A 12,725-nucleotide genomic window follows, 5' to 3' on the forward strand; every position below is an offset into this window, starting at 1 on the left:
GGTTCTGAGTGGATTTGGGGGAGTTTTGGGGTCTTTTGGGGGAAATCCTGACAGGATTTTGCTATTTTAAGAGAGTTTTGGGGTCTTTTTGAGGAAATCCTGACAGGATTTTTGTTATTTTGTGGAGTTTTGGGTGGTTTAAAGAGTTTTTTGGGGGGTTCTGAGTGGATTTGGGGGAGTTTTGGGGTCTTTTGGGGCAGATCCTGACAGGATTTTGTTGTTTTGGGGGAGTTTTGGGGTGTTTGGGGGTAGATCCTGACAGGATTTTGTTAATTTTTGAGGCTTTTGGAAGATCCTAAAGACATTTTTAAGTGTTCCTTAGCTTTTTGAGGCGGGCTGGGGGGGTCCCGATGCTTTCCGAGCCCACCCCACAACTTTTTTGGGCCATTTTAACCAACTTTTCCCCCCTTAACCCCCTCACCCATTTCCCCCCCTAACCCCATTTCCCGACCCCGCAACACGCGGGGGACCCCGAAGGACCCCCCTGACCCCTCCACCCCCCCAAAAACCCCCAAAATCCTCACAAATCCCCCCAAAAACCACCTCCCCCCCCACCCACCGTGTCGGAGCGGCTGAGGCCGGCGCTGCTTGCGGCGAGACATCGGGGGGGGGGGGGCCACAAGGCCGGGGGGGGGCCACCTCCTGTCCCCAACCCCGGCCCCTCGGGGACACGCCCCCCCCTTTTTTTTTTCCTTAAAATTCCTTTATTTGCCCTTTTTCCCTCAGCTTTTGTCCCTTTTAACCCTTTCCTTCCCTCCTCCCCCCCCCCCCACCCCCCCCCGCAGTCCCCAATGGACTCGGCGGCCCCCGGGGCGGTTGCTAAGGGGAACGGCGCCGTTGCTATGGCAACGGCGCCGTCGCTAGGGGAGGGCGGCGTTGTTGCTAGGGGGCGGTGCGCCGTTGCTAGGGGGCGTTGCGCTGTTGCTAGGGGGCGTTGCGCTGTTGCTAGGGGGCGGAGCGCCGTTGCTAGGGGAGTTGCGCTGTTGCTAGGGGAGTTGCGCTGTTGCTAGGGGGAGGGACGCGGTTGCTAGGGGGTGGAACGCGGTTGCTAGGGGAAACGGCACGCCGCCAGGCCACGCCCCCTGCGAGCGCGGCGGGGCCAATCAGAGCGCGTTGCTAGGTAGATTAGAAGCTTGGAGGTGACACTCTCCGCAGTACGGTGGGTCAGAGGGGACAAAAGGCCTCGGGGTGCGTTCGCTGGGTTCTACCTCCCAGTATGGCCCAGTATAGCCCAGTATGGCCCAGTGTGGCCCAGTATGGCCTAGTAAAGCTTCTGAGGCTGGTTATATAGTAATGTTGCCTCCCAGTATAGCCCAGTACGGCCCCAGTAAGCCTCCTGCCGCTGGTTATGGGACATGGATGCCTCCCAGTATGTCCCAGTATAGCCCAGTATGGCCCAGTAAGCCTTCTGAAGCTGGTTATGGGGTATAGATGCCTCCCAGTATAGCCCAGTATGGCCCAGTATGGCCCAGTAAGCTTCCTGCAACAGTGTAGGGGCTGTTTGGTGTCCCCCAGTATGTCCCAGTATATCCCAGTATGGCCCAGTAAGCCTCCTGCAGCAGGGTATGGGGTGTTTGAGGTCTCCCAGTATGGCCCAGTATAAACCAGTCCATCCCACAACCCCCATGGGCTTCATTTGCCAGTGGCGCGAAAAAGGAGCCCGAAATGGTCAAATTCTTATTTTTAACCTTATTTTTTTATCCTGTTTTTAACCTTTGTTGTTGTTTTTGAGTTTCTCCCCTAGGGGGCCGTGTTTTGGGCTAAAACGAGGTGTTTTTGGCCAAAAGCAGCTGCCCCAGGCAAATGAGGCCTTTTGGGGAAAAAAACAGGCGGTTTGGGTTAAAAATAGCACTGAAAATCCCAGGTTGTTTTTTTTTTATATATATATAATTTTACGTTTTGGTTAATTTTAATTAAATTTTAGGTATTTTGGTAAAATGTTGGGTATTTAATAATAAGAAATAGAAAATAATAGAATCAATAGAATTAATAAAAAAAATAATAGAATTAATAAAATAAATACTAATAGAATTAAAAAATAATTAATGATAGAATTAATAATTAATAAATACATAAAATAATTGTTTATAAATATAATTTTATTTATAAATATGAATAAAATTATCAAAAAATATAATAATGAAAATATAATAATAGAAGAGATTTTTTTTAAGTGAAAATAATGCTAATTAGAGCAAAACCATTAATTTATTAAAGTATTTATTGGAAATAATTTTAATTAAAAGCATTTTTAAGCTTTAGGAAGAAAATGCAATTTATTAAAAAAATATTTTAAAATTATTTCTCAAAATATAAATAACAATATAAAAATATATTAATAATATAAAAATAATAATAAATTGATAAATATAAAATTTATATAATATAAATTAATATATTAATATAAATTAATATAAAATATTAATAAATATATTAAAATACAATAAATATAATAAATATTAATAAAATATAATTGTAATTATAAGAAATTAATTCTATAGTTAAATAATAATATAATATTTATATAATTAAATAATATATAATAATAATATAATATTAATATAATTAAATAATAATAATTCACGGTTCTTACTTAAAATAAATTATAAACATTTTATTATTACAATATCTAATAAATAATTTATTAAATATATATGATAAGTACATATAAAATGCATAATAGATAAAAATTAAAAATATATAAAATAAAAATTAAAAATAATAAATAGAAAATAATAAAAATGTGAAAAATATAAAATATGAAGTACAAAAAAACAGTTATTTCTCGTAAAAATAATAATAAATAGCACCCACTTCTAATAATCGTGGAATTATTAGTAATAATCGTCATGTATTTCTAATCAAATAATGATATTATTAGTCAAAATTATTGGTAATACTAAAATTTAGTGTTTCTTTTAAAAAAATAATAAAAATATTTGTAATATAATGATAAAAAGTCCGTGTTTCCAATCAAATAATTGTCATAATGCCCAAATAGCACCAATTTTATTTTTTTATTAAAAAATAATAATTCAGTAAAATAAAAATTCAGTAAAATGCAATAAATTCAGTATAAAAATAAAATAAAATAAAATAAAATAAAATAAAATAAAATAAAATAAAATAAAATAAAATAAAACAAAATAAAATAAAAATAAAAATATAAAATAAAATAAAAATAAAAATAAAAAATAAAAAATAAAATAAAATAATTCTGAAACATCCCCTGAACTTAGTAATGGAGAAATAAATTGATAAAATTAATAAATTTCATTAATAAAGTAATAAAAAAGTATGATAGCACCAATTCCTGCTAAAATAAGGATAAAAAAAATATAATTTTTCTAATAAAATAATAATAATTCTAATAAAATAGTGATATTTCTATAATTATCATTCTTTATCATTTCTATATCATTTTATCATTTCTATAATTATCATTTATTATCAAAATAATAAAAAATAATAAATTAATAAGAGATGGTTCTAATAATTTTAGAATAGCGAGTATTTCTTGAAATTAATAACAAAAGAGGTATTTCTAATAATAATATTAAAAGAGGTATTTCTTAAAAATAATAAAAAGCGTATTTCTAATAATGTTAATTTTTAAATAGTCATTTCTTCAGTAATAATGATAATTTCTAATAATTTTAAGGTAGCGGATATTTCATATAAAATAAATTAAAAAATAAAGAATAAAATTAAAAATAAATAAATAAATAAAAACATTTTTAAGAAATTGACAATTATTGTATGAAATAAATTCGAATAAAATAATAAAAGTAAAATCCAATAAAATAGTAAAAAATTTTCCAAATAAAATAATAAAAATAAATTGGAATAAAATACTAAAATTGAATTCGAATGAAACAATAAAAAGAAATCCAAATAAAATAATAAAAAATCAAATTAAAAAAAAAATCAAATAAAATAATAAAAATACCACTTTTAAAGCAAAATTAACCAAAACCCGGAGAATTTGGGGCCCGAGGTGAGTTTTTGAGCTCGTCGCCTCCTTCTGAGGCCCGCCCGCGCTGCGGCCCCATTTTTCTGTCATTTCTTCCCAATTTGGGGTTTCCCCGCCACGCAGGTGCCCGGCCTGAAAATAACCTGAATCGAAGCTGAAAGACCCAAAAATGCTTTTTTTTGCACATTTCTTACTTTTTCGCCAGCTGGGGTCTTAGAAATAAATCCATTCTCCCCCGAAAGTTGCGATTTTCGTTAAATTTCTATTTATTTTTTTTCCCGGGCACCTGCTAATTGCGTTTTTCCCAACTTCCCCCGCAATTGGGGGTAATTACTCGATATTCGGTAAATTCGGAGCTTATCATTTCCGATACTTTCCTGCCCACCTAAATTCCAGGATTTTGGTTAAAAATAGAATGAGGGGCACTTTTGAATCAAATGTAGTTGTAATTAAAAGTAGTTGTAATTAAAAGTAGTTGTAATTAAAGATAGTTGTAATTAGATTTACTTCTAATTAAATGTGATTTTAATTAAGCGTAGTTGTAATTAATCGTAATTAAATGTAAAACTAATTAAACGCCGATGTAATTAAATATAATTCAATATATTTATGAGTATTTTTATAATAAGATTATATTTATAATCGAATATATTTATAGTCGAATATATTGTTAATTAAGTGCTTTAATGGGTCAAAAATAGGCAAAAATATTAATTAGATTTATAATTATTTTATAATTATAGTTTATAATTTATTGCATAGTATATATACTATAGTATATATAGTATATAGTACATGTTATAATATATATACTATATATTAAATATATATAATTTACAAAAATACAACCATTTTAAATATTTAAAACCTAATAATTTATTAATTGTAAAAGCTAATTTATTTAAATGTTATCATTCAATATATGGATAATTATATTCCTGTTTTATTTTCATATTTCTGATTTAATATACCTCCAATTAAAATCATTGATAATTAAGCGCTCTTATATTTCTTTTAATTTATCATTAATGCAGATTTAACTATAATTAAATGCTTTTACATGTTGTAATTGTCGATAATTCCATGTGTTGCTAATTAAGTGTACACATAAATTAACACTTTTAATTAAATACATAGATTTTTATGAGTATACATCATTAATTATATGTGATTAATTATATATGATTAATTATATATGATTAATTATATATGTTTAACATTCTATATGAAATATATACTATATATATATTAATTATATTTAATTATATTTATACTTAATTAGGATTCTTGCTTATGTTTTTAATTAACCGTGTGTAAAATTAACCCCGTCTGGCTGCCAAGTCAACCCTGACAGGCACCTGCTGTGCCGGAGGCGGGGCGGCAGGGCCTCATTTGCATATGCAAATCAGGACGTACCCGCACTGCACGCAAACGAGAGGGGTGGGGCTTTCGTGTATGCAAATGAGGGGAGCTTTGAAGGGTGGTGGTGGACCCACGGAGGGCCCATAGGGTCCTCCGGCCCCATAGCAGAGATTGGGCTCCCTTCACTGAGCCCAAATTCTCTTCATTGAACCCAAATTCTCTTCGTTGAACCCAAATCCCCTTCATTAAAACTATATTCTCTTCACTGAACCTAAATTCCCTCCATTGAGCCCAAATTCCCTCCACTGAGCCCAAATTCCCTTCACTGAACCCCAAATTCCCTTCACTGAACCCGTTTCCTTTACTGAACCCAAAATCCCTTCTCTGAGCCTAAATTCCCTTATCCGAGCCCAAATTCCTTTCACTGAACCCAAATTCCCTTCTCTGAGCCTAAATTCCCTTATCCGAGCCCAAATTCCTTTCACTGAACCCAAATTCCCTTCTCTGAGCCTAAATTCCCTTATCCGAGCCCAAATTCCTTTCACTAAGCCCAAATTCCCTTCTCTGAGCCCAAATTCCCTTTACCGAGCCCAAATTCCCATTATTGAGCCCAAATTCCCTTCATTCAACACAATTCCCATTTACTGAGCCCAAATTCCCTACTCCAAGCCCAAATTCCTGTTATTGACCCAAACTTCCCTACTCCAAGCCCAAATTCCCGTTATTGACCCAAACTTCCCTACTCCAAGCCCAAACTCCCTTCACTAATATTGATGAGTTTGGACCCGTATGTTGCGTTTCGGGGCAAATACGGAGATATCTTTGCTTTGGACACCTTTTTTTGACAAAATACATGCAGATTTCAACCCTTTACGGTTCTTTCCTGCAGCACCCATCACAGAATGGGTCGAATCTGCCCAAATTTGGCTACACTGGGCCATTTTAAGTTCACCCTTCGATGGTTGGGCGATGACTCTGCTCTGCCGGGTCAACCCCGGGGCTGCAAGCAACCATGATGTTGGATGAGTCCGGAGGGGGCCTCGTGAGTCCCGGGGGGTCCCTGACCCTGGTCTGCAAGGCCTCCGGCTTCACCTTCAGCTACTACGCCATGTTTTGGGTGCAACAGGCACCCGGGAAGGGGCTCGAATACGTCGCGGGTATTAGGAACGATGGTAGTTGGACAGGCTACGCGTCGGCGGTGAAGGGACGCTTCACCATCTCCAGGAACAACGGGCAGAGCACGCTCACCCTGCAGATGAACAGCCTCAAGGCCGAAGACACCGCCACCTACTACTGCGTGAAAACTTATGATAGTGGTTATTGGAGTGGTGATAGAGCTGGTGGGGTTGACGGCTGATCATAGTAACACCACCAGCACCATCGTCATGACCAGCACAACCAGCACAAGCACCAGCAGCACCAGCAATACCTTCACCATAACTCCAACCACCACTACTAGCAGCTCTCGCGCAGTAGTAGGTGGCGGTGTCTTCGGCCTTGAGGCTGTTCATCTGCAGGGTGAGCGTGCTCTGCCCGTCGTTCCTGGAGATGGTGAAGCGTCCCTTCACCGCCGACGCGTAGCCTGTCCAACTACCATCGCTGCTAATAGCTGCGATATCTTCGAGCCCCTTCCCTGGTGCCTGTCGCACCCACCACATGTAGTAGCTGCTGAAGGTGAAGCCGGAGGCCTTGCAGACCAGGGTCCGGGACCCCCCGGGACTCACGAGGCCCCCTCCGGACTCATCCAAGGTCTCGGCCGCCCGCAGCCCTGTGGAGGAAGGACAGAGAGCGGTGGGCTCAGCCTGGGGTGTCCCTGACCCTGGTCTGCAAGGGCTCCACCTTCACCTTCAGCAGCTACCGCATGTACTGGGTGAGACAGGAAACCAGGAAGGGCTCGAATACGTCACAAAAATTAGCAGCGATGGTAGTTACACAAACTACGCGCCGGCGGTGAAGGGACGCTTCACCATCTCCAAGAACAACGGGCAGAGCACGCTCACCCTGCAGATGAACAGCCTCAAGGCCGAAGACACTGCCACCTACTACTGCACGAGAGCTCCTAGTGGTTATACTACAGCTCCTGGTAGTGACATTGCTGGTGCTACTGCTGCTGGTTACATTGATGGTGGTGACGTTGACGATGGTGGTGGTGATGTTGATGGTGTTGGTATTGATTGTGGTGTTGATGGTGGTTTTGGTGGTGATGGTGCTGGTCACATCGCTCATCTTGATCTCCCAAATCCCTGGCATTCCACCCGAAATCATTTCCTGAACCCAACTCCTTCCATTGACCCCAAGGTACTGAACTAAGCCCAAATTTCCTGCTTGATGGCCCAACCTTGCCCCGGGGGGTCCCTGACCCTGGTCTGCAAGGCCTCCAGCTTCACCTTCAGCAGCTACCACATGGGATGGGTGCGACAGGCACCCAGGAAGGGACTTGAGTACATCGCGGGTATTCAGAGCGATGGTAGCACATGGCACAAACCCCTTATGAGCAGTAGTAGCAGACCTACACGCAGGCAGTGCTGGGATGAGTTGTGTTGGGACCTTGCCATGGGCCGTGGATGAGGCCAGCAGCACCAGCAGCACCAGCAGCACGATCAATCCAATCAATAGCAGTACAACCACTGCAAGCATCACTTCTGGTGCAGTAGTAGGTGGCGGTGTCTTCGGCCTTGAGGCTGTTCATCTGCAGGGTGAGCGTGCTCTGCCCGTTGTTCCTGGAGATGGTGAAGCGTCCCTTCACCGCCGGCGCGTAGGATGTGCCACTACCAGTGCTGCCAATAGTAGCGACGTTTTCGAGCCCCTTCCCGGGTGCCTGTCGCACCCAGAACATGCTGTAGTCGCCGAAGGTGAAGCCGGAGGCCTTGCAGACCAGGGTCAGGGACCCCCCGGGACTCGCACGGCCCCCTCCGGACTCATCCAACGACAAGGCCGCCTGCAGCCCTGGGGAGGAAGGACAGAGAGTGGTGGGCTCAGCATGGGGGGTCCTTGACCCTGGTCTTCAAGGGCTCCGGATACACCTTCAGCAGCTACAGCATGAACTGGGTGCGACAGGCACCAGGGAAGGGGCTCGAATACGTCGCATTTATTAACACTGGTGGTAGTTACACAGACTACGCGTCGGCGGTGGAGGGACGCTTCACCATCTCCAGGAACAACGGGCAGAGCACGCTCACCCTGCAGATGAACAGCCTCAAGGCCGAAGACACCGCCACCTACTACTGCGCCAAAGACTATCGTAGTGGTCAGGCTCTTGATGGTGCTGGTGGTGGTGTTGACAGTATTGATGTTCACATGTTGATGTTGGTCCTCTTTACGATGATGGTGTTGGTGGTGTTGGTGTTGGGGCTCTTCATGACGATGACCATGGTGACATTGGTGCTGGTGCTGTCCATATTGATGGTGAGGAGAAAAGCTGCAACTGGAGATCCTGCTGGTTGCTGGGATGAGTTGTGTCTAGGCCTGCCCCTGGGCCATGAGCAATGTCAGCAGCACCAGCAGCACCATCAATCTCACCAGCATGACCACTACTACCACTACCAGCTTGTTTCGCACAGTAGTAGGTGGCGGTGTCTTCGGCCTTGAGGCTGTTCATCTGCAGGGTGACCGTGCTCTGCCCGTTGTTCCTGGAGATGGTGAAGCGTCCCTCCACCGCCGGCGCGTAGAATGTGAAACTACCATAGCTGTTAATACTCGCGACTGCTTCGAGCCCCTTCCCGGGTGCCTGTCGCACCCACCTCATGCCCCAGCTGCTGAAGGTGTATCCGGAGCCCTTGCAGACCAGGGTCAGGGACACCCCATGCTGAGCCCACCGCTCTCTGTCCTTCCTCCCCAGGGCTGCGGGCGGCTGAGACCTTGGATGAGTCCGGAGGGGGCCGTGTGAGTCCCGGGGGGTCCCTGACCCTGGTCTGCAAGGGCTCCGGCTTCACCTTCAGCAGCTACCCCATGATGTGGGTGCGACAGGCACCCGGGAAGGGGCTTGAATACGTCGCATATATTAGCAGCAGTGGTAGTTACACAGAGTACGCGCCGGCGGTGAAGGGACGCTTCACCATCACCAAGAACAACGGGCAGAGCACGCTCACCCTGCAGATGAACAGCCTCAAGGCCGAAGACACCGCCACCTACTGCTGCGTGAAATGTGCTGGTAGTGGTTGTGGTGGTGGTGCAGATGGGATTGATGGTGCTGCTGGTGCTGGAGCTGCTGGTGACACTGGTTGTGGTACTGGTCATGCTGATGGTGTTGGTGATGGTGTTTGTGATGTTTATGATGGTGTTGGTGATGCTAATATTGGCAGCCAGCAACACTACCAGCACTACTACCACTCCAAGCACTACCAGCATAACCTCTCGCGCAGTAGTAGGTGGCGGTGTCTTCGGCCTTGAGGCTGTTCATCTGCAGGGTGGCCGTGCTCTGCCCGTTGTTCCTGGAGATGGTGAAGCGTCCCTTCACCGCCGACGCATACAATGTGCTACCACCACCGTAGCTAATTTCTGCGATGTATTCAAGCAACTTTATTGGGCCTATAACGGGCAATACATGTAGTAGTCACTGAAGGTGTATCCGGAGCCCTTGCAGACCAGGGTCAGGGACCCCCAGGCTGAGCCCACCGCTCTCTGTCCTTCCTCCCCAGGGCTGCAGGCAGCCGAGACCTTGGATGAGTCCGGAGGGGGCCGTGTGAGTCCCGGGGGGTCCCTGACCCTGGTCTGCAAGGGCTCCGGCTTCACCTTCAGCAGCTACCCCATGATGTGGGTGCGACAGGCACCCGGGAAGGGGCTCGAGTTGGTCGCACGTATTAGCGGCAGTGGTAGTACCACAGTTTATGCGCCGGCGGTGAAGGGACGCTTCACCCTCTCCAGGAACAACGGGCAGAGCACGGCCACCCTGCAGATGAACAGCCTCAAGGCCGAAGACACCGCCACCTACTACTGCGCGAAACAAGGTGGTAGTGGTGGTTGGAGTACTGATAGTGCTGGTGGTGCTGATGAATGACATTATTAACGTCACCACCACCATCATCAAGACCAGCACCACAACCTACATCACCAGCAGCACCAGTACCAGCAGCACCAACAATCTCATAACCATAACCATGACCATAACCATAAGCATAACCATAACCACCATGGGCACATTTCATGCTGCAGCAGGTGGCAGTGTCGTCGGCCTTGAGGCTGTTCATCTGCACGATGAATGTGATAAACATCGTTCCTGGAGATGGTGAAGCGTCCCTGAACTGCAGCTGTGTCCCTTGTGTCACCAGCATTGCTGCTTATTTGTGCGACCCACTTGAGCCCCGTCCTGAGCACCTCTCGCACCCAATACATCCAGTAGCTGCCGAAGGTGTATCCAGAGCCCTTGCAGACCAGGGTCAGGGACCCTCCGGGACACACACGGCCCCCTCCGGACTCATCCAAGGTCTCGGCCGCCCGCAGCCCTGTGGAGGAAGGACAGAGAGTGGTGGGCTCAGCCTCAGTAGTCCCTGACCCTGGCCTGCAAGGCCTCCGGCTTCACCTTCAGCAGCTACAACATGTACTGGGTGCGACAGGCACCCGGGAAGGGGCTAGAGTGGGTCGCAGGTATTGACAGCTATAGTATTAGCACATACTACGCGTCGGCGGTGAAGGGACGCTTCACCATCTCCAGGAACGACGGGCAGAGCACGCTCACCCTGCAGATGAACAGCCTCAAGGCCGAAGACACCGCCACCTACTACTGCGTGAGAGAAGCTGGTAGTGGTAGTAGTGCTGATGAGATTGTTGCTGCTGATGATGCTGAGGCTGCTGGTGATATTGGTTGTGGTGCTGGTATTGATGATGGTGCTGGTGATGTCAATATTGTCAGCCATCAACACCAGAAGCACTACTAGCGCTCCAACCACTACCAGTGGTTTTCGCGCAGTAGTAGGTGGCGGTGTCTTCGGCCTTGAGGCTGTTCATCTGCAGGGTGAGCGTGCTCTGCCCGTTGTTCCTGGAGATGGTGAAGCGTCCCTTCACCGCCGACGCGTAGGCTGTGTCACTACCATCATAGCTAATATCTGCGATGTATTCAAGCAACTTTATTGGGCCTATAACGGGCAATACATGTAGTAGTCACTGAAGGTGAAGCCAGAGCCCTTACAGACCAGGGCCACTCTCCTTGCCGCGCATTCATAACTACCACTCTCTATCCTTCCTCCCCAGGGCTGCGGGCGGCCGCGACGTTGGATGAGTCCGGAGGGGGCCTCGTGAGTCCTGGGGGGTCCCTGACCCTGGTCTGCAAGGGCTCCGGATACACCTTCAGCAGCTACCAAATGGGATGGATCCGACAGGCACCCGGGAAGGGGCTCGAGTTGGTTGCGCGTATTAGTGACAGTGGTAGTTTCACAAACTACGCGCCGGCGGTGAAGGGACGCTTCACCATCTCCAGGAACAACGGGCAGAGCACGCTCACCCTGCAGATGAACAGCCTCAAGGCCGAAGACACCGCCACCTACTACTGCGCGAAATGTGCTGGTAGTAGTGGTTGTGGTTATGCTGGTAGGATTGATGGTGCTGCTGGTGCTGTAGCTGCTGGTGACCCTGGTTGTGGTACTGGTCATGCTGATGGTGTTGGTGATGGTCTTTCTGATATTCATGATGGTGCTGGTGACGCTAATGTTGTCAGCCATTAACAGCAACAGCCCTACTACCACTCCAAGCACTACCAGCATAACCTCTCGCGCAGTAGTAGGTGGCGGTGTCTTCGGCCTTGAGGCTGTTCATCTGCAGGGTGAGCGTGCTCTGCCCGTCGTTCCTGGAGATGGTGAAGCGTCCCTTCACCGCCGGCAAGTACCATGTGCTACTACCATCCTTGTTAATAGCTGCGACCTCTTTGAGCCCTTTCCCGGGTGCGTGTCGCACCCACTCCATGCCGTGGCTGCTGAAGGTGTATCCGGAGCCCTTGCAGACCAGGGTCAGGGACCCCCCGGGACTCACACGGCCCCCTCCGGACTCATCCAAGGTCTCGGCCGCCCGCAGCCCTGGGGAGGAAGGACAGAGAGCAGAGAGCTCCGTTGACTTATCACGAATTAACTCAGTGCAATGAAATAACCCAAGGAGGGTTAACCCAATTAATGCCCCCTTGGGTGCCTTCAAATACGCAGTGTCCCCACAGCACCCCTTCCCTTCCCCACCATGAGTCCTCGGCCTCACGCCTTCACCCTCCTCCTCCTCCTGGCCGCCGTCCCAGGTAGGGCCCGGGCCTGCGGAGGCTGCCGGCGGCCCCGGCTCCCCACGGCCGTGCGGGGGCCCGTGCCGTGCAGCTGAGCCCACCGCTCTCTGTCCTTCCTCCACAGGGCTGCGGGCGGCCGCGACGTTGGATGAGTCCGGAGGGGGCCTGGTGAAGCCTGGGGGGTCCCTGACCCTG

The 12,725-nt window shown here is 46.3% G+C and overlaps 1 gene segment (V, D, J or C); it reads right to left on the reverse strand.

Annotated features, from left to right (window-relative positions):
- Positions 1-11,980: 11,980 nt before the first annotated feature.
- On the reverse strand, positions 11,981-12,495 carry LOC311220688 (immunoglobulin heavy variable 3-74-like). The segment is given in 2 exons: positions 12,477-12,495; positions 11,981-12,339 (listed from the first exon to the last, which is right to left on the reverse strand).
- Between the last annotated feature and the right edge of the window lie 230 nt (positions 12,496-12,725).

Source organism: Netta rufina, assembly GCF_964035555.1.
Source record: "Netta rufina genome assembly, chromosome: 37".
In the NCBI taxonomy this organism is placed as follows: Eukaryota; Metazoa; Chordata; class Aves; order Anseriformes; family Anatidae; genus Netta; species Netta rufina.